Genomic DNA, 25580 nt, shown 5'->3' on the forward strand with positions numbered 1-25580 from the left:
CTTCTGTCTTACTTAACTTTCTTTATGACCCTGAAGATATTAGGGTTCTGAGAGGACTCTTGTTTCTAGGGATGGGGAAATCTCATCAAAATGGAGAGGTTCTACTGCCTGGGCCTCTCTGAGTAATGGGAATATAGGAGCCAAACCATAATTACTCAGTGAGATAAATAATATTTCTTCCCTTGATCCCAAAGTCCCTGGAATTGTATCATCCAAGTTGTAAGTTCAATCTATTTTGCTTCATTAGTCAGACCTAAAGTCAACACTTAACTCAAATAAAAAGATTTGGCTTCTCATTTTGCCATGACATTTCATGGTCATGGGATAGGAAAATACTCAATCTGATTGGTATCCAGCCCCAAATGGTGGTAAGACATGAGTGTTCATGTTTTCCTTTGCTATCCCAAAACAGTCAGACTATTGGTGTGTTCCAGGATTAAGTTAAACAAGGCCCCAGCATCAATGATTCAAAAATAGCATCTGTGGAATTGGTTGAGCCAACTCTACACACGGTGGGTTGTGCACCTTAGATCATAATGTTGGCTTGCCCACTTTGCCATCAGGGACACTGCCACCAGGCAAAACAAGTTATGCACACTGGGTTCACCTCATTTGAGAAGCCGGAATAGAGCCCAGTTGTCCTCAGAGAGGCATTACAATATCCAAAATTCTGGTTAGCTGGATGACTTCCACAGTGGATGGATACACTCACCTCCATATGGCTAAGAACTCTATAGGAAATAAAGCAGACATGGGGAGATCTGAGTAGCCATGCCGTTTTCCCTTCAATGGTATTTGGCTCAGTGAGTCCTGGGGGACTCATGGTAGTTGACAAGCAATATCATAATTTGTTCATGCGTATCACTTCCTCTGTGTTGTGTGCTGGGAATGGAGGAAGCTTATTTGCGAAGTATGTGCTTATTCTCCACAGGGCCCACATGCTAACAAATTTTCAGTCACAGAAGGGTCTTCCCAGAAATGGAATATGTCACTTCATGGCAGTTCTTGCTGAATAGTCTCTAATTGTCATTCTACTGAAATGCTAATACTCAAATAGTGCTTATGTTTGTAGGTTTAGTGTTAGAATGAATCTTAAGATCATTGAGTCCAACCCTCACACTTTATAAATGGGGAAACTGAGGCCCAGAGAGGTAAAATGACTTGCCCAGGGTCATACAGCTAGGCAGAGTCTGAGGTGGGATTTGAACCAAGATCCTCCTGGCTCTAGATCTAGTTCCCTAACCACTGCTCCATGACTTGAGAATTCCCTCCTTATGATGAAGGTTTCAAGCCATCCATTCCTGTTCATCTCATATTAGTCTTGTCCAAATCTTCCCACAGGTTCACTAGAGGGAGTACATCCACTCAACTAGGGATCTTCCTGGCTTTTCTTTGACTCATTTGAACGTAGTAAATGACCATCAGCTAGTTATCCCTTGCTCTTTCCATGTGACCAGTCCATCCTCCTCTTCACTCACATTTCTTTGAGGATGTTTTTTACTCTGGCTCTCTTTCATAATCCCTTATTATTGATGCATTCTAATCTGTTCCCACCCACCATGCACCTCTTCATTGGCTTTTACAGTCATCAAATAACAGAGGTAGAATTTTGTCCTTAAAAGATGGGCCTTTCTTTTGGGGAGAATTCTTGGGTCATTAAAAGAACTTGACAATTTCCCCAAGGTAATCCAGCCTGCTCTTCTGCTTCATTATGGACCTAAAGTATTATTCATTTATAATTTTTGTTCAAGAGATACATGTATGTTCATGTATATGGATGAGCGCTCTAAAATATCTAACAGCATACTGTATCATAGACTGGATAATAACCATTCTTTGTCTGCTTCATTTGTCTCAAATGGATGGCTAACGAAACTCTTTTAAATGGCTATAGACCTCATTCAGGAATACTGCACTGTTCTAGGGCTTACTGAACCTGGATATCCACAAACAGAGGAATCTGGAGATTCCTAAAATCTATGGGGGTATCCCATTTCAGTCTGGCCTACCTGCTGGTTCCATGATATTGGTGAACTCCTTTGCTGAGCAAACACTTCATTGTTTTATGTCTTGCCTGATACAAATATTTAGAGGATAATCATAAAAGGTTTTAGCTCTTGATACATATTTTAAGGAATTTTGTATAATTTTGACATGCATTGGAGATAGCTCCCTAACACCAGATCGTTATAATCAAGATATCAGCCAAGTCTGAGAATGCGTGGCTCATTCCATGCCTCTCGGCCAAGTGAAGAGAAAGGTAGGGGAAGGGAGTAAGCATTTACTATGTGTCAGGCACTGTGATAAGAGCTTTTTACAAATATTATCTCATTTGATCTTCACATTAACTCTTCAAGGCAGGCGCTAGTTTAATTCCCATTTTACAGTTGTGAAAACGGAGGCAAACAGAGGTTAAGTGACTCACCTAGGGTCATACAGCTAGTAAGTGTCTGAGGCTGGATTTGAACGTGGGTCCTCCTGACTCCAGATCCATCATTCTATCCACTACACCACAAGGGGTAGAAAGCATGCTTCAGCATCAGTTCCTGAAGTTATGGCTGATCATTGCATTGGTAGAGGTCTTTCAGAGCTGTTTCCTGTCCCATTATGTGGTCGTCACTTACATGGTTCTCCTGGCTCAGCTCATTCCACTCTGCGTCAACTCATCCAAATCTCTATATTTCTCTAAGTCCATAACATTGTTTTCTAAAATGGTTGAAGCAGTTCACAGCTCTGGCAGCTGGGCTCTAGTATGCCTGACCTCCCACAAATACTCCAATAATTGTTATTTTCATCTTTTGTCATCTTTGTCAATCTGACGGTTATAGTGTGGAACCTTAGGATTAATTTAACTGGCATTTCTCTTACTGTTAAGAATTGAAGCATCTTTTCATGTGCCTGTTGGCAGGTTTCGTTTCTTCATTTCCGAACTGACTTTTCATATGTTTGACCACTTATCTATTGGGGAATGGCACTGATTCTTATTTATTTATATCAATTCATTATATATCTGAGATATTAGAATTTTGTCAGAGAAATTTTCTGTGAAGATTTTTTCCAAATCGTTTTCCTTCTGATTATTTTCCTTTTGCAGAAGACTTGGATTTTTATGTAATCCAAATTAATCTCTTTCCCTTGTTTAGCGTTTCAGGCTTTCCATGATTCAGTGACAGAGATGCACTGTTTGTATATCACTTTGAATGAGAGAGCTATGGCTTAAAACCAGTAGAATGAAATCAATGGAAGAATGGAATATTTAATAACAGAACTATATGGATTAGTGAAGTGCTTTATAATATGGTTTTAATATACTTAGAATGTTAAACTATGAAAAAGTAAGCAATTACTTGACCTTGAATAAGGAGGAGAATGGGAAATGAAAATTCATTTCAGCTGGGGTAAATGACAGTGTTATGAAGAAAAAGTTTTGATTTTAGACAAGTCCCTTAAAAAAGAAGTCCTAATTAAGTGAAGCCCTTAGGGTTGAATTTCTAAGAACAGAGTGCATTTTGGAGGGAAAAATCCAGGATGGGTTCCTGGCAGACAAATTGTGAGCTTTCCTTTTCTATCCCTAATTTGTAGGATCTGCCCTTCCCAGTAGCTGACAGGCAATTTAAAGCTATTGCAAACAAGACGTGAAACAAATGATTTACATCTGGAAGCGGCTACCTTGCAAGACAAATTCAGATGCAATTTGTATTCAATATCTTACAGATGTGGTCCAGCAATGCGATATCCTAACCTCTAACCACTGCAACAGTGAACGAGAGAGCTCTGCAAATGCTTGCCTTACTCCAGGGCATCTGTGACCATGACGATTTCTCAAATGTATGAGCATATCAATAGATCACATGGCAAAAATGAGAGCAGGCTGCCATGCTATTCCACCAGAGATCTTGATTATTTTTTTCCCAATTAGCAAGAGTTCTTTAATTTGCTCTGACTGGAATAGAAAGGCACCTGTAAAAATATGAAGAATAAATATCTACTTTTCAGGCATATTATAGCTGTCATGTTTTATCAACATTATAGACCATAGTAAGGGACATTGTAGAGCTAATATAGAAAGACCCAAGATCTTCATGGAGGAGAATGGAGAGGGAGCAGGTGGCTGTGATTTCAGAGAATATTTTAGGAACATCGAGTTTTCAAGAAGCTGGTACATGCCTGGGGTTTTTGTTTATTTGTTTGTTTTTGCCATTCTTTGCATCCCTGTGCCTGGCATATATTAATAAACTCAATTAATTAATAAATTTTGATTAAATAAATTAATAATTAATTAATAAACTTAATAAATGTTTGTTGCCTGATTGACTATCTAGAGGTGCCTGGAAATCAGCCTGAGAAGTGAGTACAGGTATGAGGAAAGAGAGACTGTGGTTGATTGTAGACCATGTGATCCTTAGCAGGATGCCTTGGGACTTTATTTGAAAGCAGAGAAAGAATCTGAGATTTGGGTATGAAATTGGATTTTGGGTGTGGCCCAATAGGTGAAAGTGAGGGCAGTTAAGTATAGAGGGTATAGGGACTTTGGGAAGTAGTGAGAGATGGCAGCCAGCTGGTTGCCCTGAGTGTGTTTCAGGAAGGGTCCAAGAGATGAAATTAAGAGCAGGTGAGTATAAAGACTGGCAGCCCCACCCCAGGACTTGAAGGGGACATTGCTTGATGTACCACTGTGTTGTCATATAGAGTCAGCAGTAATGAAAACCATAAGGTTGGACTTTATCTAGTACAGCTCATCAGAACCATCGGTTGTCTCTTTTAGAAGATAATTATTGTGAGGGATGGAGATAGGGGAGAACTGGAAATCCAACATTCCCAAATCCCTCCTCATTTGCTTTTTCTTAAAACATATAACAGAGCATTAGAGGTCATAGATGCATAGAATGCTAGAACTAGAATAGACCTTAGAGATCATGTAATCCACCACTTTCATCTTTCACATTGGGAAACTGAAGCCAGGAGAGTGAAAATGACTATCCCAAAGTCACACAGTTGTTCAATAGGAGAGAAGGGACTTGAGGGAAGGTAGGTGACACAGTAGTTAGAGGGCCATGCCTGGAGTCAGGAAAACACTTCCTGAGTTCTAATCTGGCCTCAGACACATATATATTAGCAAGCACCCTGGCACACCCAGGATGGCCTGCTAGCACAGGTTCTTTGATCTGCTTTTGTAAAGGAAAGACAGCTTCAAAGGGGTTAACAATCCCACTTTATTTAAACAATGCAGACTTTATTCTGTCTAACTTTCCTACAAGGATTGCTGAGTGCCAACTCCTACAGCATTCCCTGATCACCCTTCTCACAACTCCCCCTAAGTCTCGATGGGGTCAGTCAAAACAGGCACAACTTGTGCATTCCCCTAAATCCCCTCAAGCCTCAATGGGGGCCAGTTGAGGCAAACACACATTCCCCCCAAGCCTTTATGGGGGCCAATCAAGGCGCACACACAGCATCCTCGCTTGTGCATTTCAACCCTAAATGTTCCCCACTCACCGACCAGTGCCCAACTGCTTTATACTTACACTCCATCCCTCCAGGGTCCTGACCTTTACAATTTAAAAAAGTGACACCTGGTCCTCACAATCTACACGGGTGGTGGTGGGGATGTTTTGAACTGTAGAACTCATATCTAACACCTGGGGCAAGAGATTGTTATGACCATGGATCCTGGAAGGAAAAAAAAACAATTCCTCACGCTTACAATAAACTAGCTGTGTGACCCTGGGTGAGTCACTTAACCCTGTTTGCCTCAGTTTTCTCCTCTGTAAAATGAGCTAGAGAAGGAAATGGCAAACCACTCCAGTACCTTTGCCAAAAAACTCCAAATGGGGTCACAAAGAGTTAAATACAACTGAAAACAACTGAACAACAAGTGATTTAAGCTCAAACTTGCATGATCTTAATAAGACCAATAGGCTCTTTTCTCCAGTTATCACATTCTATGGGATGTCTTCTACTACAACTGAAACAATCTCCACAGAGGGCTTAGTGCTTTCTCTGGGCTCCCTCAGTCGAACTATTGAATGCTGACCTACAGCCTTGGGATCTTAGGTCCTTGGGCCTCCCAGGGTTGTTATGAGACTCAAATAAGATGATATGTGTAAGTCCCCTGGTAAACCTTAACATGCCATATAAATGTTAGCCGCTCTTATTCCAATGATCGTTAGGTGAGTTGGTCAATCACGTAGCACTTCTTCCATTTGCTCTGAATAAAATTAAAAGGAAACACATAATGCAAAGTCCGAAGCTCAGGGGTCAGAAGAACTAGGATCTAGTCTCCAGTTTGCCACTAAGTTGATGTGTGGACCTCTGGCAAATTAGTTTGTTTCTTTAGGTCTCTGTTTAATTATCCGTGAAATGATGTTAGGGCCAAGGTTTTAATTTATTTTGCTTGACTCTACTTATTTATGATGGGGTACAGGGGAGGGAGTTAGTGGGTACTAACGGAAATGCAGCATAAAGAGGCATCAATAAAGCATTAAAACAATACACAAAAGAAAACAAAAAGTTCACCTGTTGTCTCCCCTTCTGATTTGGTTACTACCCTGTTAAATTTAACAAACTCTTTTTTAAAAACAGTACAAGTTCACCATTTCATATATCATTCACATAAAAACATTTGTTTTTCTTTGTATATTTAAATGTTCCTCTTTGTTATGTTCATATTAAAAAAAACTGGGGGAAAAAGGAAAATGTGGGTGTGGAAATGTCATAGGATCATAGGTTTAGAGCTTAGAAGGGATCTCAGAAGCCATTGAATTCAGCCTCTTCATTTTACGGATGACGAAACCGAAGCCCCTCTGAAGGAATTAAATAACTTATTTAGGGTCAGCATCAGGCCTCCCCTCCCTAACTTCCATCCCCAGGATGAGCTCATCACCTGAAATCTCATCATCACAGAGATTGATTCAGGTCTGATACTCAGCTGGGTGGCACAATGGATAGAACCCTGGGCTTAGAGTCAGCAAGACTCATCTTCCTGAGTTCAAATCTGCCCTCAGACACACTAGTTGTGTGACCCTGAGCAAGTCATTTAACCCTATTTGCCTCAGTTTGTTCATCTGTCAAATGAGCTGGAGAAGGCAACGGCAAACCACTCCAGTATCTTTGCCAAGAAAACCCCAAATAGGGTCACAAAGAGTTGCACACAACTGAATGACTGATTTTTCCAGCTTAATTTCATTTCCCATCAGCCGCTCTGCTTAGTTCTTACTCTAGGAGCATCATGCCTCATGTCCTGTCTAGTGACCTACCCCTCCCCCTTTTCAAGTTTCCTTTTTTGTGCTGTCTTCCCCATTAGACTGTAAACTCCTTGAGGGCAGGGACTATCTTTTTCTTTTGTGTATTCCCAGCTTAGCACAGGCACCTGGCGCTTAGTAGGGACTTAATAACTATTTATTAACAATTGACTAGACCCTAGGGCCTAGTATCTGAGACTAGGGCCCAGTTTCTGAGGCAGAATTTGAACTGAGGCCTTCCTGAATCCAGTGTAGTACCCTGGGCTCCCTTTGATTTATTATACCATCCAGCTGCCAGGTTAGATGATCCAACTCTAAAATTCTAAGCTCTATCTTTTATTGATCATCTACAGAGTGCCAAGCATTGACACCTAGGCACAATGGTAAGACATGAATGAAATGGTAGTGTCCCTATTCTTGAAGTATGTACAGAGAGAAAGGGTAAACATAAGAAGCCAACAGAGGCTCCAGTTCTCTTTCTCTCAGCCCTCACTAGTCCTGGCAGGCCTGTCCCAAGAGGAAGGCTACACCTCCCTTCAGAGTTGGTAGCTCTTGCTCCCCAATATCAATCACCATTGATTACTGACCCAATATCATTTTGACCCATTGATCTCTCATTAATATAATTTATAACCAATTTATAACCAACAGTTAATGAACCAATCCTATAATTAGCTTTTATAAAGGGATATTTACTGAGAATAGATATAAAAAATCTCAGTTTAAAACCATTCCCCTTAAATGGGAGCACATTTTCCCCTAGGAGAGTGTTTCACAGATAATACATGGGAGGTATTGGAGTTTTCAGATCCTGGCCTCTAACAGGTTCCCTCTTGATCAGGTCAGACAGACAGACAGCTTTGGAAAGCTTAATAATAAGCTTTATTCTAGTCTAGTCTTTCCACAAGGGTTGCTGATAATGGGAGAACCAACTGTACAGCACTACCTAATCACCCTTCTCACAGGGGCCAGCAATAATGGGGGGCAACTACCCCTATGTCTTAATGTGGTCAATCTAGACAGGCACAGCTTGTGCATTCCCCTAAACCCCTCAAGCCTTGATGGGGGTCTGTCAAGGCACACACAGATTCACCTTTGGGTTCCCTGTGGTTTCTCCCCCACCCACTCACTGGCCCGTGCCCACTTGCTTTACAGGGTAACAGACAAAGAAGGCAACTTGCTAACAAGAAGCTCACAGGTTAACTTTTGCAATATTGTCATTCTACGCGAGCATAGTAAATACAAATTATGTTACCCCTTAGCCTCAGTAGGACTGCCTATCACTATGATTCTGGGAATTACTATGTAGGATACTTGGGGTTATTCTGGGAGTTACTATCTAACACTTGGAAACTGGACATTGCCCTGGCCATGGATCCTGAGAAACTGAACTCTGAAAAGGATAACAAAATCCTTCTCACTTACAGGGGAGTTGACTCAAACTTAAAATGGTAGCCACAAAGCATCCCCCTCACCAAATTCACTTCTAGGTGCAGAAGACAATGCATAAATCGCTCCTTGGATTGCAGTATATCAAGTCTTGGCTGCTGGATCGATCTACTGCCGAGCTGGGTCAAGCGGGTCACACAGCAGCTGTGCTTGCTGGCTCCTCATCAGGCCTGCCTGCTGAGTCGGCTCACCGCTGATCTGGGTCTTGCAAGCCAGCCCTCAGGGCCAGCTCCTCATCCGCTCAACCTTAGCAGCGACCAGCTCTGGTTGCTACAGGGATCTCTGAAGATTCTACTCCTCTTTTAAAACTCAAAAGGTCTTTGCCCGGTCCAGTCCATCTTCAACACTCTCACCTGAGGAAAGAAATACACAAACAAAACATCAGTAGCAAGCATTCACAGACACACACTGGCCCAGCAGGGAGGTAAGGTCACTGCCAGCTGCTCCTGCTGCCCCTCTCTCCACATGGACACTTTTAGCATTTCTTTCTCTCTCACCACCAGGGGAAAATAATAGATACATCACCTGTTTGTAGCTTTTGTTAGCACACTCAGTTCCAGTTCATCATACAGTTAAAAGTCTTTTCTTTACCACACAATAAGTGGCAGAATGCAGTCACAGAATACTTGTGTATGCTCTGCAATACAAATCAAAAGCCTCCATTATTTATTTCCCAAAGCAGATTTACCAATACTCCACATGGGTATGCAGGAGGCATTAAACACTGTACGTGCGGGGCGGCTAGGTGGTGCAGTGCATAGAGCACCGGCCCCGGAGTCAGGAAGATCCGAGTTCAAATCTAGCCTCAGACACTTGACACTTACTAGCTGTGTGACCCTGGGCAAGTCACTCAATCCTAACTGCCTCACCAAAGAAAAAGAAAAAAAAAGATTAAACACTATACATACCAAAGATTAGGTCCTCTAGTGACCAATCCCACCTTTCCATATCCCCACCTACCATTACGTATATGTATATCTATCTACATACATACATATACGTGTGTATATGTATGTGTTGTGTGTGCATATGTGTGCGTGCATGTGTGTGTTTGCACACATGTAATATGTTGGTTGGTTGGTTGTTGTCCTTTGTTCTCAGAGAGGACCAGAGTGACACTACTATGCTAGAGTCAAGTTTCAATGTGTCCAACGGTGGCTGATCAGACCAATGAGCTAGGAATGCTCTACCACAGGTCGGGCACAAATAGTCTGTGTGAACATTTGGGGTGGATATTCTAAATTTGTGCAGGATGCTGGAGATTATATATATATATATGTGTGTGTGTGTGTGTGTGTGTGTGTGTGTGTATGTATGTATGTATATGTATATATGTATATGTCTGCGTATGTGTATATATATACTCACCCACACACATACATATAAACCAACTAAATGACATGTGACTATATTTCAATGAGTTCTTTTTTAAAGAAAATTCAAGCTTGCAAATCAGGGGGAAATCATCCACATTACAAAAAGATTTACCAGACACTTCCTTTATATTTTGGAAGACTCAGGTTTGACCTCAGTCACTTCTCTGGTCAAAAGCATTGAACATCTCCCCATTGCCCAGGGTGGAAAACTCAGGGTTGCTGGAATGGACTCTTGGCCTCTACAAAATAGACCCACTCTTCCTTTCCAATCTTATTTTGCATGACTCTGTCCCCCAATCCTGTCCTACCCTCTGTAACCTGTGTATTTACACAATCTGTCTCCAACACCAAGAACATACTCTCCTCACTGATGCTACTGAAATCTTTCTGCTCCTTCAAGACCTAGCACAGGGGTTACCTTTTTAGGATCTGTGATCTCCCATGTGCTCTATACATTCCTCTATAGGGGGCAGTTAGGTGGCATCAGATACTTCCTAACTGCGATTCTGGGCAAGTCACTTAACCCTGTTTGCCTCAGTTTCCTCATCTGTAAAATGACCTGGAGAAGTGAATGGCAAACCGCTTTGGTATCTTTGCCAAGAAAATCCCAAATGGGGTCACAGAGTTGGACCCAACTCAACAACAAATATAACTTTTCTTAGTTATACGTGTAAATGACTTTTCCACCTTTAGATAATAAGTTTCTTCATAATAAAAGCCATGACATTTTTCTTCTTTGTATCTCTAGGGCCTAGCAGAGAGTACTGCACAAAATATGCATTCAAAACCTTCTGTCATCTGACTCCCACCATATCTCAAGCTACTTCCCATAACGTATTTTATAGGGCAGCTGGGAGGCTCAGTGGATAAAGAACCAAGCCTAGAGTAAGGAAGACCTGAGTTCAAATCCAGCCTCAGACATTTACTAGCTGTGTGACCCTGGGCAAGTCACTTAACCTTGTTTGCCTCAGTTTCCTCATCTGTAAAATGAGCTGGAGAAGGAAATGGCAAATTACTCCAGTATCTTTGCCAGGAAAACCCCAAATGGGGCCATGAAGAGTTGGACATGACGGGAAAACAACAAAAACATATTTTATACTCCAACTAAAATGAGATAGCTAACTCAAATTCTTGTCCTGCCATCTTTCGTCTCTGGGACTTTACACATTCCATGACAAGTATGGATACGCCAATCATCTTTATTTACTGAACTCCCACCCATTCTTCCCAGATCAACTCAGGTATTGCCTCCTCTATGAAGCGTAGGTGAAATGGATCTCTACGTCCTCAAGTTTCTTTAAATATATTTTTTTGTTGTTGATACTTTTGTCTTTATTTCACTTACATTTCAAAATACATTCTTCCTGTTCCCTATGCCAGAGAGCCATTTGGTATAATGAAGTATAAGAAAGGGGGGTGAGGGGTGGGACTGGATAGCAAAATTAACATTTACTATCCGGGTGACCCTGGGCAAGTCATTTAACTTCCATTTGCCTCAGTTTCCTAATTTGTGTGATGGGGATAATAATAGCATCTACCTCATAGGGTAGTTGTCAGGATCAAAAGAGATAATGATTGTAGAGAGCTTAGCACAGTGTCTGGCATATAGTAAGTGCTATGTAAATGTTAACTATTATTATTCAGAAGATCTAAGTTCAAATCCTCCCTCAGACACTTACTATGTGACCCTGGGCAAGTCACTTAGCACCACCCTCCATTTGCCTCAATTTCTTCCTCTGCAAAATGAAGTAATTGAACTCTACTACCTCTAAGATCCCTCCCAGTTCCCCATTCCAAATTTGTGATCCTTCTTTTTATTTTTCTTTCCTTCTTACCCAACCAACCTCACTGCCCTCTTCCAGCAGATGGACTAGTTAAATAAATTGGTTGCTAGCTAACAAATCTTCTTGCCTTGGCCTCATCACTGAAGCTGAGATATTGCACAAGAGAAAAGAATTTGGAGAGCCTTTGCAGTCATCCTGACCGCCAATATCATGAATGATGATGACAGGTACAAATCAGAGCCCAGACGATGATCTGATGCTCTATGAGAGGAGATTCGTTCTTGCAGGAATCCATTATTCCTTTGCTTTTCACTCCATGGCAATCTCATTCCTAGAACTGGCTCTTTCCAATAGTACAACTGTAAACTCAAATAGCAGCCATGACAATGAAAACAAAGGCTGAGAGATAAAAGGGCACTTTTCACAACCTACTTTGAAAAGGCCTGAACAGAAATAATATTTTAATATTTACTTTACTCTTTCCAGTGTATTTGCAATGTCAATACAAAGCTATAAAGGAGATCTTGGAATCTTTTTATGAAAAAATCTGGGGTATGGAGATGGGGGTAGGAATTAGCCTTCTGGAAGCTTTACATCTCCATTTGTTTTTCCAATCACCTTTAGTTTCCAAATATTTATAACCATTCTCTTCTTACTCTTCAAGATCTATCCACAACCTAAGCTATTGGATGGTTCCGTGGAGAAGCTCAGTGATGATGGAATGGAGAGAGTGGTCTGATGAAACTGGAACAGATGTTCCAGGTCTTAGACTCACCCATTCATTAGATTTAATTGTATGTGAAGGAAGAAGAGTGCTGACATTGATTATAAGGAAAAAAAAACAACATGGTTGTCCTCAAGCCATCACAATAGTGAACTATTCCTCTAACCCATATGATACTTGATAAATACAGTCTCATTTAGAACATAACACACACTACTACTGGTCAGACCTACGATCTATTTATTTAATAGTTAGTCTCCAAATGGTACTCTTGGGAGAATACGATATGCCTACTCTCACTTCAAAGGTAGAGATGCTACCCCACCCCCAACATCCCTGGCTTGTAAATTGACATGTTTTCTAGACTCTGAGACTATTTGGTGATGTTGCGCAATTTGCCGTTTTGTGTGTGCGGTGGTGATAATAGTGGGCTTCATTCTAAACCTGTAATTTTCCTGATGTGGGCATCTCCTGAGGGCTGAAACACCCTCCATTGATGCAGATTGACAATTAGTCTGTCACTTATAGTTTTAAAGTTACCTGTGATACTAAGAAGTGATTTTGTCCACGTCTATACTGATGTTACATTTTGGAAGAAGGACTTAAATACAAGCCTTTGGACTCCATGACCATACTTCTCTCTAGCCCTAGTCTGTCAAGAACCTCTTACTACATGGTATTCCGAATTAAACACAATAGTCTAGATGTGGCAAGAGTAGCAAATACAATGGAACTATCCCCTCCTTCATTCCGGATGCTATTAATGTAGCCAAAGATTATGTTAACAATTTTTTTTAGCAGTTATATCACCCTTTTGGCTAACATAGACTTTGCAGGGGACTAAAATTACTATGTCTTTTTCATGTGAATTGCTATTAAGCCTGGGTTCCCCCATTCTGCAGTTGAAGAGGCTTGCTGGATGGCAGCCAGGAAGAGAATGGAGTGGCATTCTATTTGATTACGTGCGGTAACAACACCCTCTGAAAAGGAACCAAGAAGACCAAGCTGTCCCCCCGTACTCATGGGTGCTGCAGGCAGGGAGAGAGCTGATTCACTAGGATGGAAGGGGGTATGCAGGAGGTAGATTCCAGGGGGCTGCTTACACCTGCATTTGCCATACAATAGGAGGTAGGAGGGGAAAATGGGGGAGGATAAAGACTGTTATTTTATTTGTCTGCGTGATAAGCAAAGAACTGGAATTTTAATCATTTTACAGATGAAGAAACAGATTTAAGTGACCTTCCTTGCAACTTCACCAGTCTGTGGGGATAGTAACACATAACCCAAGGTCTCTTGATTCTCACATTTTCTCAGTTTTGTAAAATAGTGACAACAAAATTCATAAGAAAGCATTAATGTCGCTATTCTACATAGTTCTGGTTTTGAAAGTTCTGCGCAGGCATGCGCGGATCTTTACAAAAACAGAGAATTTGGTGCCGGACGTGCTTAGCACAGGACCTGGCACATAGTAGGTGCTTACTATAGTCAATTATTAACTTGTTGACTGAACTAGTAAATTATCAAGTTGTCATCATCATCATCAAGCATTTAGTAAAGACCCACTATGTGCCAGACACCGTGCTAAGCGCTAGGGATACAAAGAAAGGCAAAAACATGGCGCCCGTCCTCAAGGAGCTTACTCGCTAATGGGAGAGACTATAGGCAAACTATGTGAATGCAAGATATATGTAAATGGAAGGTAGTGTCACAGGAAAGGCACGATGATTTTTTTTGTGAGGGGGCAGTGCTTAGGGGAAGAAGATTAGACTAGGAAAGACTTCCTGCAGAAATTGGGATTTGAGTGAAGTATCTAGTTTAATTAATTTCCTTATTTTTCAGATGAAGAAACAGGCCTAGAGGTGACATAAGTAATAAATGGCAGGACCTTGGTTTGAACCTGCTTCACCCTAGTCTAAAATCAATAAATCTTTTTTTTCACTACATGTACCATGCTAATCTCACAGACACAACCTGCTTTCCGGTAGGCTGGAGACTCCTAGCTTATTTAATATACACATGCACACCTGAGCGGGGCAATTTAGCTATTTACCTGTTACAAATTTGTGCGCTGGCTGGAGTAATTGTTTTATTTATTTATTTGTTTGTGTAGAATAGAATATGATATAATATGATATATGGGGGCAGCTAGGTGGTGCAGTGAGTAGAGCACCGGCCCTGGAGTCAGGAGGACCTGAGTTCAAATCCAGCCTCAGACACTTGACACATGTACTAGCTGTGTGACCTTGGGCAAGTCACTTAACCCCAATTGCTCTGCCAAAAAAAATGTGATATATGATATGATATGATATATAACATATGATATGATAATTATATTACATTGTATTTTATTAATCATATCACATCATATTGTATATCATATTATCATATATCGTATTTTATCATATCTTATCATATTATCATATATTGTATTTTATCGTATCTTTAATATCATATTATCATATCATATTATATCATATCATGTCTTTTTATATTATATCATATAGTTCTTCCTATGTGTCAGGCACTGGGCTAAGCCCTTTCAAAATAATATCTCATTGGACCCTCACAACAACCCTGTAAAGTAGATGATATTATTATCCCCTTTTTGCAGCTGGAGAAACTGAGGCAGGCAGTTATTAAGGGACTTGCAGAGGACTGGACTAGACCATCGCTCTATCCATTGAAATGCCATCCTGACACTCTCGCTGTCTCCCCATCCTTCCCCTTCACTTGTAGGTGATAATGCTTTCCATTTCACAGATGAGGAGACCTTAGGTGACTCACCCACATAGCTACTTAGTGGTGTATCCAAGACAAGAATCGGAGTCATGACTCCCATCTGACCTTCTTTCCTCTAGACTAGACTGTCTTTTTGCTAGGTTACACAGTACAAAGAGCAGCGGATTTGAAGTCAGGGGACCTGAGTTCAAATCTCAACTCTGAGACTTACTAGCTGCATGATCTTGGACAGATAGGTCTCCTTCTCTGGGCCTCAGTCTCTCATCTGTAAAATTAAGAAGTTTGACTAAGTAGTCTCTAAGCTCCCTTGGAACACTTCAGGCACTATGGAACAATGGTGACGGCGAACGGGAAGGTAGAATGGGGAAGCTGCTGGCTTTGGAAACGGGCTCTGGATTCAACTTCTCCCTATAAGACAGTAGGCAATTGACTTAATCTCTCTGGATCTCAGATGAAGGAGTCAGACTCAATGATCTCTAAGATCTCTTTCAACTCTAACCCTCTGACTATTGTAAAGGAAGCTTTTGATGAGATCCAGCCAACCCTTACTCTTCTCCAGGGTCTAAAACCTATGCACGGAATTTGGATCAGACTTTCTAATTATCTTTGATAGAATGGATGCTGTCTTGCCAATCAATACAGTAAACTCACACCCTCTGCTTACAACAGACAAACGTTTCAATTAAATATCTAAGAATTAATATCTCAGCTAAATGCAACCATCTGTTCTGATTTAATTAGCATCTTCCCAACACATTGACTTGACAAGCTGAAATAAAAACTCCAGTGCTAGAGACAGCCGAGGATTTTGTGGTTTAGCCTCTGCCAATTAACTTCATCCGAAGGCCCATGTACCTGGTCCAAGTTACACTGAAAATACTAACAAAAGCATTTTTCAAATGGTTGCATGATTGCATTTATGCATTTCTCTTCTAAAAATATAACTTTTTGGACAAAACATTAAAAAAAAAACAAGAGGAGGGGCTACTGGTTCTGTTTTTTCATTCATGACTTTTCTTCCTCCCTTCTTCCCTCCCTTTTTCCTTCCATCCCTTCCTCCCTCCCTTCTTTCCCTTTCTTTTCTCTTTCCTTTCTCTTCTTTTTTCCTCCTTTCTTTTTTCTCTAATTCCTAAAGTCTGTGTTTCTATGTCCTTTCTCTCTCTTTTTCTCCTTTTGGTCTCTCTCCATCTCCATCTCCCTCTCCCTCTCCCTCTCTCTGCTGGTTTCTTTTTTTAACAACCACCAGGTGTAGCCTGTCATTAATTGCTGGCCAAGAAGCCAGCTAAGCTAACCTCCCATCACCCATGTCTACCTCCCCCAGGACTCATTCTGGGTTAAATCACTGTACATAAACAGCCCTTTATACTTCTGTCATTCCTGTCGAGATGTGATTTGTGGATGGCCCTTGAAGGTCTCCTTTGAATATTATAAACAGACCGAACCTCTGTAGCATTCAACTTTCCAGAAGAAAGGACTTTGGCGTCAGGCATATTGCACACCAGCTATTAAAAAAAGTTATAACAACCGAGCCATAGGAAACCCAGACAAGTTAGCAGCTGAAAGGAGAAATGAATGCTCTAGCTACTCAAAACACATTACATATACAGCTTTTAAATAATTATTAACTATCCACCTCCCAAAAGGCAAGTCAGGGAAATGGTTCTATTTGGGCAGTTTGTTCCTGAAAGTAAAATGGGTTAAGTGCCTTTGAACAACTGTGTGAATCTGGGGTGTTGTTTCTCACTTGTGGAGTGTCCTCTGACCAGACTGATTGTGATTGTCTCCATGTCGTTAACGCGTATGAGCACACACCACTAATACTGTTCTAGAGACTAAACTTCCCACCAGCTCCCTGCCAATTGGGGTTATATATTTGTCTAAAATAAATTTCCTATGTGCGTGTGCATATGTACATACTTAACATACACATACATGCATATTTAGCATGCATGTATATACATACTTAATATACGTGTGTATACACAATATACATATTTTCTAAATACGTACACAAATCCCTACGATTTTATTAGCATAGGTAACTTCCTAGTGAGGGAATGCCCTTATAACCTTAGAAAGATGTCCAGGACACAGAGAGATTTAATGATTTACTTGCTTAAGGTCATAAGGTCTGTAGATGCCGGAAGCAGGATTTGAAGCCAACTTTTCATCTAACATGTAACACTGCTTCTACTGTGTGCATATATACATTATATGTGTATGTATATATATTATACATCTCTCTCTACATACATATGTGTGCATATATTTCCATACGTTGTTGTTCAGTCATTTCAGTGGTGTCCAATTCTGTGACCCCATTTGGAGTTTTCTTGGCAAAGATACTGGAGTGGTTTGCCATTTCTTTCTCCAGCTCATTTAACAGTTGAGAAAGGGAGAGAGAGAGAGAGAGAGAGACACAGAGACAGAGACAGAGATGCTCTGTATTAACAGTTCAGTTCACTTTAACAGCTCTCAAAAGGGGTTAAGCTAAGCCTCCTTCCCATGGACAGGTCTCTGCCCTACAGCTTCACTCTCCTCCACTCACCTTCAAAATTCGGAGGCTCCTTCAGCAAGTTTCTGCCATCAAAGGTCTCTTCACTCTCAGAGATTTCCTTTCTGCTCTAGAGGTCTCCTCCCAGCTCTTTTAGGTTTCCTCTCAGCTCATTCTTCTTGATCTCTTCTCTTCTCAGCACTGGCAGCTCTCTCTTGATATCTTCTCTTCAATGCCCTCTCCATATCTGCTGCTCTCGCACTCTGGACTCTCCTTATGTACAGTTCTAGCTGGCATCTGATTGGCTAGAACTGAGGTCTCTGATTGGCTGAATTCATGTACGTCTGACTGGCTAGAACTCAGTGCAATACAAGTCTCTGATTAGCTAAAACTCAACACACATTCAATCCAGCAAAAATCCCACTTTATTTGCCATTACACAGACTTAAGCATCTGTGTTTCTACTGTACCTTCCAGAAGTAAGAAGTACTTAAAGTACTTTAAATATGTTCAGTCACAACAACTCTAGAAAGTACATATATTAGTATCCCCATTTTACAGATGAGGAAACTAAGGCACAGATTTACTCAGGGTCACAAATCCAAATCGATTCAATTCAATAAACATTTGTTAAACACCTACTATGCACCAGATACTGTGCTAAGCCCTAGGGATACAAAAAGAGGCAAAAGACAGTCCCTGCCTCAAGGAGCTCAAATCTAATGGGAGAGACAACATTTAAACAACTATATATAAAACAAGCTATATGTAGGATAAATAGGAAATAATTAAAAGAAGGAAAGCGCTGGGGTTAAGAGGTGTTGAGGAAGGCTTTCTGTATAAGGTGGGATTTTAGTTGAGACTTAAAGGAAGGCAAGGAAGTCAGAGATAGTAATTTCTGTAGTAGGCTTAGAACTAAGGCTTTCTGACTCCCAGTCTAGCACCATATCCACCGTGCCACCAGGTTGCCCCCAAAAGTGAAAAAAAAAACTGAACAGAAACTGTCTCACTTTTCTACTCATATCCTCAAATTTAGCTCAATATTTGGCACGTAGTAAGCACTTAAAGAAAGAATTTCTTTCCTTCCTTCCTTCCTTCTTTCCTTCCTTCTTTCCTTCCTTTCTTTTTCATATCATTTTACTTTCTTCCTTCCTTTCTTCTTTCCTTCCTTCCTTCTTTCCTTTCATTCTCTTTCTTTTTCTTTCTTTTATTTTCTTCCTTCCTTCCTTTCTTTCTTCCTTCCTCCCTCCCTTCCTTCCTCCCTTCCTTTCTTTCCTTTTTCCTTTCCTTTATTCATTCACAAATGCTTGATACTCTAGATCTATATTCTTCCAAAGCAAGAGGAATAAAGGACTGTATATGGAGTGTGACTTGTATATAACCTGTGGTTTTGAGATCCCTGATTTATTTTAGAGTAACAAACATCATATGAAAGGTATTCATTTTTCCATTCTGATTCTCATGGAAGGTTGAAGTAAAAAGCCAAGGTGAAAGGGGTTTGGCTAAGTACCAGCTGTGCGATTCAACTCCCTTGCCTATAACATGAAGGGTTTGGACAAGGTTCTCTCAGGATTCTTCCAGTTATTTGACTGTGGCTACATTTCTTTTTCATTTAGAAATTCATTAGTTTTCAGTAACAAAATTTTGAGGGAAAGAATCCAATATTTTAATTGAAAATATGTCCAGAGATGGAAATTTCTATGAAAATAAAGCAAAATGTCTTTCTTCCAAGGAGGGAACTTTCCATTTCCTGAAGCATCCCCACCTGACCATAAATGTACTCAGATGCAAACACTGAGTCCAAAGAGATAACTGGACACTGCTTTCTAATACACACAAATCATTGGAGACAAAAATATTTAGCCTTCATTAGTACTTTTGCCTCCCACAACACACTCATACAATCCTCTACCCAATTTATGATTCAGAGGCATCGCCAAATTACATCCCCAAGAATAATGAGATAATATTTCCAAAGTTCTTGGCACAGTGCTTGGTACATAATAGGCACCTAATAATTGCTTGTTCCCTCTTCTCCAAAAGCAGCAGCTAAAGCTGACAGATAAGTTACCAAAAAGAAATCCCTACTCCTATTCCCTTGGAGGTAGCAAGTTGGCCAAACATCCCCTCTCTCCTAAACTACCTTGTATTTAATTATTTTGCATAGATTTATATTTATTATTGTTGTTATTGGTATTATTGGTATTATTAAGAGCTAGTATTTAAACAGCACTTTAATGTTTTCAAAGCATTTTACAAATCTTATCTCATCTTATCTTGAGATAACAACCCTGGGAGGTAGGTTCTATTATTATCCCCATTTTATAGATAAGGAAATTGAGGCAGAGATTAAGTGATTTGCCTAGGATAAAATAGCCAGTAAATATCTGAGGCTGGATTTGAACTCAAATGTTCCTGACTCCAGGTCCAGTGTTCTAAGTGTGCCCCCTAGCTGACTCTTTATGTCATGTCATATCTTACCATATCACATCACATCGTGTCATGTCACGTCATGTGATATCATATATCATATCATATCACATATTACACATATTCACTTTATATTTGTGCTGTAGAGTGGGGCAGAGGAGAAAGGGACAACAGATGCACCACAGTTCCAATTTCATAGTCCAAAACAATTAAGGCCTAGAAAAGCCAGTTACCCACAGAAAGGAGGATGCATCAATGTTGTAAGATCCTAGGATTTAGAGCCAGAGGGAATTTAGTGGTCATTTAGGCCAACCCTTTCTTTTTACAGATGAGGAAACTGAAGCCCAGAAAAAGAAAGTATTTCACCCAAGATCACTGGGTTCAAATTTTTTACTTCAACTGGTAGTATCTCCTTCTTCACCCAACTCTGAGGCCAAGAGGTTCACAGGCTTCCCTAGACTGATATAAGGGTCTAGGACACAAAAAAAGATTAAGAATTCCTCCTGTAGAATGTCACATGTGTTGATTGTCCCTTCATTAAATAAATGCACCCAAACTACACACACAAGAAAGCCTGAGGGTGATCGGGGCAGAGCCAAGATGGTGAAGTAAAAGCAGGGACTCACTTGAGCTCTCCCCTAAATCCCTCCAAACACCTGTAAAAATGTCTTTAAACAAATTCTAGAGCTACAGAACTCACAAAATGACAGTGAAACAAGTCTCCAGCCCAAGACAGTCTGGATGGTTGCTAGGAAGGGTCTATCACACCAGTCTGGGAGCAGAGCAGAGCCCAGATGGGCTATACTAGCACAGACCTGGCTGGAACAGACCGGGTGGAGCAGGCCTCAGGGCACTGAATCACTGGCAGCTATGGCAGTTCCCAGACTTCTAAATCCACAAACGCCAAAGACATCATAAAAGGTCAGTGTGAAAACTCTGTCAGACCTGGGTGAGAGAAAAGCACAGCCCAGCCCCAGCCCTGGAGCAGCAGAGGCAACCGTGGTGGCAGCAGCAGCAGTGGCAGCAGTTTTTTTGGCTCCAGGACCACAGAGAGTAGGGGGGGCGGGGGGCGGGAATCAAGTGTCTGATCAGAGAAGGAGTATAGAGATCTCTTTCCTGGCACTGAGGCAGGACTCTCTTGCTTTGCCCTGGTTGAATCTGAGTCTCAATCCTGGGTGGTGGTCCTGCGGTGAGGAGGAATGCTGGTGTGGCAGAGCTTTTGGTGGCTGTGGAGAGGGAATCCTCCTCACGGTTCCAGGGCAGAGAAGAGTGCTTGAGGTCACTCACAGACCAGAGCACAGTCCAGGAGGGGAGTAAACACCTCTCCTTGGATCATACCACCTCAGAAGAACTGAAAATTTACAGGTGCCTACAAGTAGCTCGGAAAACAGCAGCACAAAACCCTTGAAGCTTGGGGCAGAGAACTCTGCACTCTGGAAGCAGAGTCATACCTTGATAAAGAGCTCGAAAGTCAAGTAATTGGCTGGGAAAATGAGCAGACAGCATAAAAAAACTGAGACTAAAGATACAACCAGAAGAAGACAACAAAGTCAAGGATCCTATGTTAAAAGCCTCCAAGAAAAATATGAATTGGTCACAAGCCATGGAAGAGCTCAAAAAGGATTTGGAAAATCAAGTAAGATAAGTAGAGGAAAAATCTGGAAAAGAAATGAGTGATGCAAGAAAATAATGAAAAATGAGTCAACAGTTTGCTAAAGGAAACTCCAAAAATACTGAAGAAAATAACACCTCAAAAAAGAGACTAACCCAAATGGCAAAAGAGGTCCAAAAAGCCAATGAGGAGAAGAATGCCTTAAAAGGGAGGATTGGGCAAATGGAAAAGGAGGTCCAAAAGCTCACTGAAGAATATAATGTCTTAAAAATTAGAATGGAGTAAATGGAAGCTAATGACTTTATGAGAAATCAAGAAATTATAAACCAGAACCAAATGAATGAAAAAATACAAGACAACGTGAAATATCTCATTGGAAAAACCACTGACCTGGAAAATAGATCCAGGAGAGATAATTTTAAAATTATTGGACTATCTGAAAGCCATGATCAAAAAAAGAGCCTAGATATCATCTTTCAGGAAATTATCAAGAAAAACTGCCCTCATATTCTAGAACCAGAGGGTAAAATAGAAATTGAAAGAATCCATCGATCACCTCTTGAAAATGATCCCAAGAGGAAAACTCCTAGGAATATTGTAGCCAAATTTCAGAGTTCCCAGGTCAAGGAGAAAATATTGCAAGCAGCCAGAAAGAAATAATTTGAATACTGTGGAAACACAATCAGGATAATGCAAGATCTAGCAGCTTTTACCTTAAGGGATTGAGGGGCTTGGAATATGATATTCCAGAGGTCAAAGGAGCTAGGATTAAAACCAAGAATCACCTACCCAGCAAAACTGAGCATAATACTTCAGGGGAAAAAATTCAATGAAATAGAGGATTTTCAAGCATTCTTGATGAAAAGACCAGAGCTGGATAGAAAATTTGACTTTCAAATACAAGAATCAAGAGAAGCATGGAAAGGTAAATAGGAAAGAGAGGGACTTATTAAAGTTGAACTGTTTATATTCCTATATGGAAAGATGATATTTGTAACTCATGAGACCTTTCTCAGTGTTAGGGTAGTTGAAGAGAATATACATATACATACATACACACACACACACACACACACACACACACACACACATATATATATGTGTGTGTATATATATATATATACACATGTATATATATATATATACACATACATATATATATACACACAGACAGAGGCCACAGGGTGAGTTGAATCTGAAGAGATGATATCTAAAAAATAAAATTAAGAGGTGAGAGAGGAATATATTGGGAGAAGGAGAAAGAAAGAGATAGAATGGGGGTAAATTGTCTCACATAAAAGAGGCAAGAAAAAACAATATGGAAGGGAAGAGGAAGCAGGTGAAAGGGAATGAGTGAACCTTATTTTCATCAAATTTGGCTTAAGGAGGGAATAACATACACATCCATTTGGGTATCTTACCATACAGGAAAGTAGGGGGGAAAGAGATGGCGGGGTTGATAAAAGGGAGAGCAGATTAGGGGCAGAGGTAGTCAGAAGCAAACACTTTTGTAAAAGGACAAGGTAAAAGGAGAAAATAGAATAAACGGGGGGCAGGGTAAGATGGAGGGAAATATAGTTAGTCTTTCACAACATGACTGTTATGGAAGTGTTTTGTATAATGACACATGTATAACATATATTGAATTCCTTGCCTTCTCAATGAGGGTGGGTGGGGAGGGAAGAAGGGAGAGAATTTAGAACTCAAAGTTCTAAAAACAAATGTTAAAAAAATTGTTTTTACATGCAACTGGCAAATAAGAGATACAGGCAATGGTGTATAGAAATCTATCTAAGGGGGGGAGGTGTGATAGAAGGGAGGGCAGACTGGGGAAAGGGGTAATCAGAATGCATGCCATCTTGGGGTGGTGGGGGAGGGGAGAGATGGGAATAAAATTTGTAACTCAAAATCTTGTAGAAATGAATGTTGAAAACTAAAAATAAATTAATTAATCTTAAAGTAAAAGAAGAAACTCAGCTAAAATATGATTTTAAAAAAAGAGAATCTGAATGCAGTTAGTATTCTAATTAGTTCTAATTAGTGTTCAGCCTCCCAACTTCCTCCCTGAACTTAGCCATCCTTGGATTGTGCTATTTTTCTATAGGATGCTTAGGATCTGTTCTTTGAAAGAGCAAGACAATCCATTACCCCCTGTCCAATCTGAATGACTCCATTTTTCAATTGTTCAGTGTCAAGCAGCTGTTCATGGGAGAAGAACTATGACTCTTATCCCCTAAAAGATATAGCAATATTTAGTGTGTGAGAATTTGAGGCCTCTCAAAGGAGACACCAGCCATATTCTACAGAAAACCTCTGATGTAGTTTTTTCTCTCCTTAGATATAGGACTATAGCCCTAGGAGAGTTCTGAGGCCTCATGGGTATTGTCCACTTTCATATGTATCATCACAGGTTCCCTACAAAGAATTGAGAAGCAAGAACATCCCATTTTGAAACTGGAGAAAGGAGGAAAAGTTATGTCTTGCTCAGCATCATGCAATGAGTCAGGAACAGGATGGAGAGTAGAACTAAGGTCTAAGATCTCTGGTTCAGTAGTATGGGAATCCAAAGATGCAAAATTCAAGAAGTGAGACATTTTCACATTGTGATTTAGTAGTATTAATTAACACAACTTGCATCATTTGGAACCTAAATAGTCAATGGAGCCATAGAATTGAAGATTTTAAGACATTTTAGATGTTACTAAGTCTAACTCCTACCCAAAGAATAAATCCTATCTAAAACATTCCCAACAAGCCTTCTCGGCTAGAAGACCTCTTGTGACTCATTCCCTTATTCATTACCTTACAGCCCATCCTATGTTAGATTCAGTCATTAGAAATTATTACCAATAGTGAACCAAAAGCAGCCTCCCTATGATTTCCACTCATCACTCCTAGTTCTATCTTCTGATGCCAAACATCAAAATCTAATCTCCCTTTACGTGAATGTCAGTTGGTTAACAAGTATTTTTTAAGTGTTTCCTATGTGCCAGGTACTGTGCTAAGCACTGGGGATGCAAAGAAAGGCAAAAGACAGTCCTTCCCCTCAAAATCTTTGCATCATAATAAAAGAGACAGTATGGAAACAACTATGTACAAATAATCTGTCAACAGGATAAATTAGAGATAATGAACAGAGGGAAGACAATAGCATGAAGGGAGCCTGGGTAGGATCTTTGCTGGGACTTGAAGGAAGCCAGAGAAACAAGGGGAGACAAGAGAGAGTTCTGGGCATGGGACAGCCAATGTAAATGGCCAGAGTCTGGAGATACAGTATTTTGTGTGATGAGCAACAAAGAGGCCAGTATCACTGAATTGCAGACTTCATGATGAGTCTTTAATTATTCAAAGACAGCTATCGCATCACTCACATCCCAGTCTTCTTTTATCTAGATCACTCATTCCCAATTGCTTCAAGTGATCCTTAGGTGGCAAGCTTTCCAACCCCCTCCCCAAGCTTATCAGCCTCCTCTGGATATGCTCTAGCTCCTCAACATCCTTCCTAAAGAGGGGCACCCAGAACTATTAGCAGTATTCTAGATAGGGTCTGATCAGGGCAGAATGCAGTAGGATGACCACTTTTCTCCTCCTAGTCAGAATAATTAACTTTTCTGGGTCTCAGTTTCCTCATCTGTAAAATTAGAGCTTTGGACTAGCTAGCCAATAAGATCTGTTCCAGCTCTGGACCTATGGTCCATCTATTATGTATTTAAAAGTAACAAAGGACAAAC

Source organism: Trichosurus vulpecula, chromosome 3, assembly GCF_011100635.1.
Source record: "Trichosurus vulpecula isolate mTriVul1 chromosome 3, mTriVul1.pri, whole genome shotgun sequence".
Lineage (NCBI taxonomy): Eukaryota > Metazoa > Chordata > Mammalia > Diprotodontia > Phalangeridae > Trichosurus > Trichosurus vulpecula.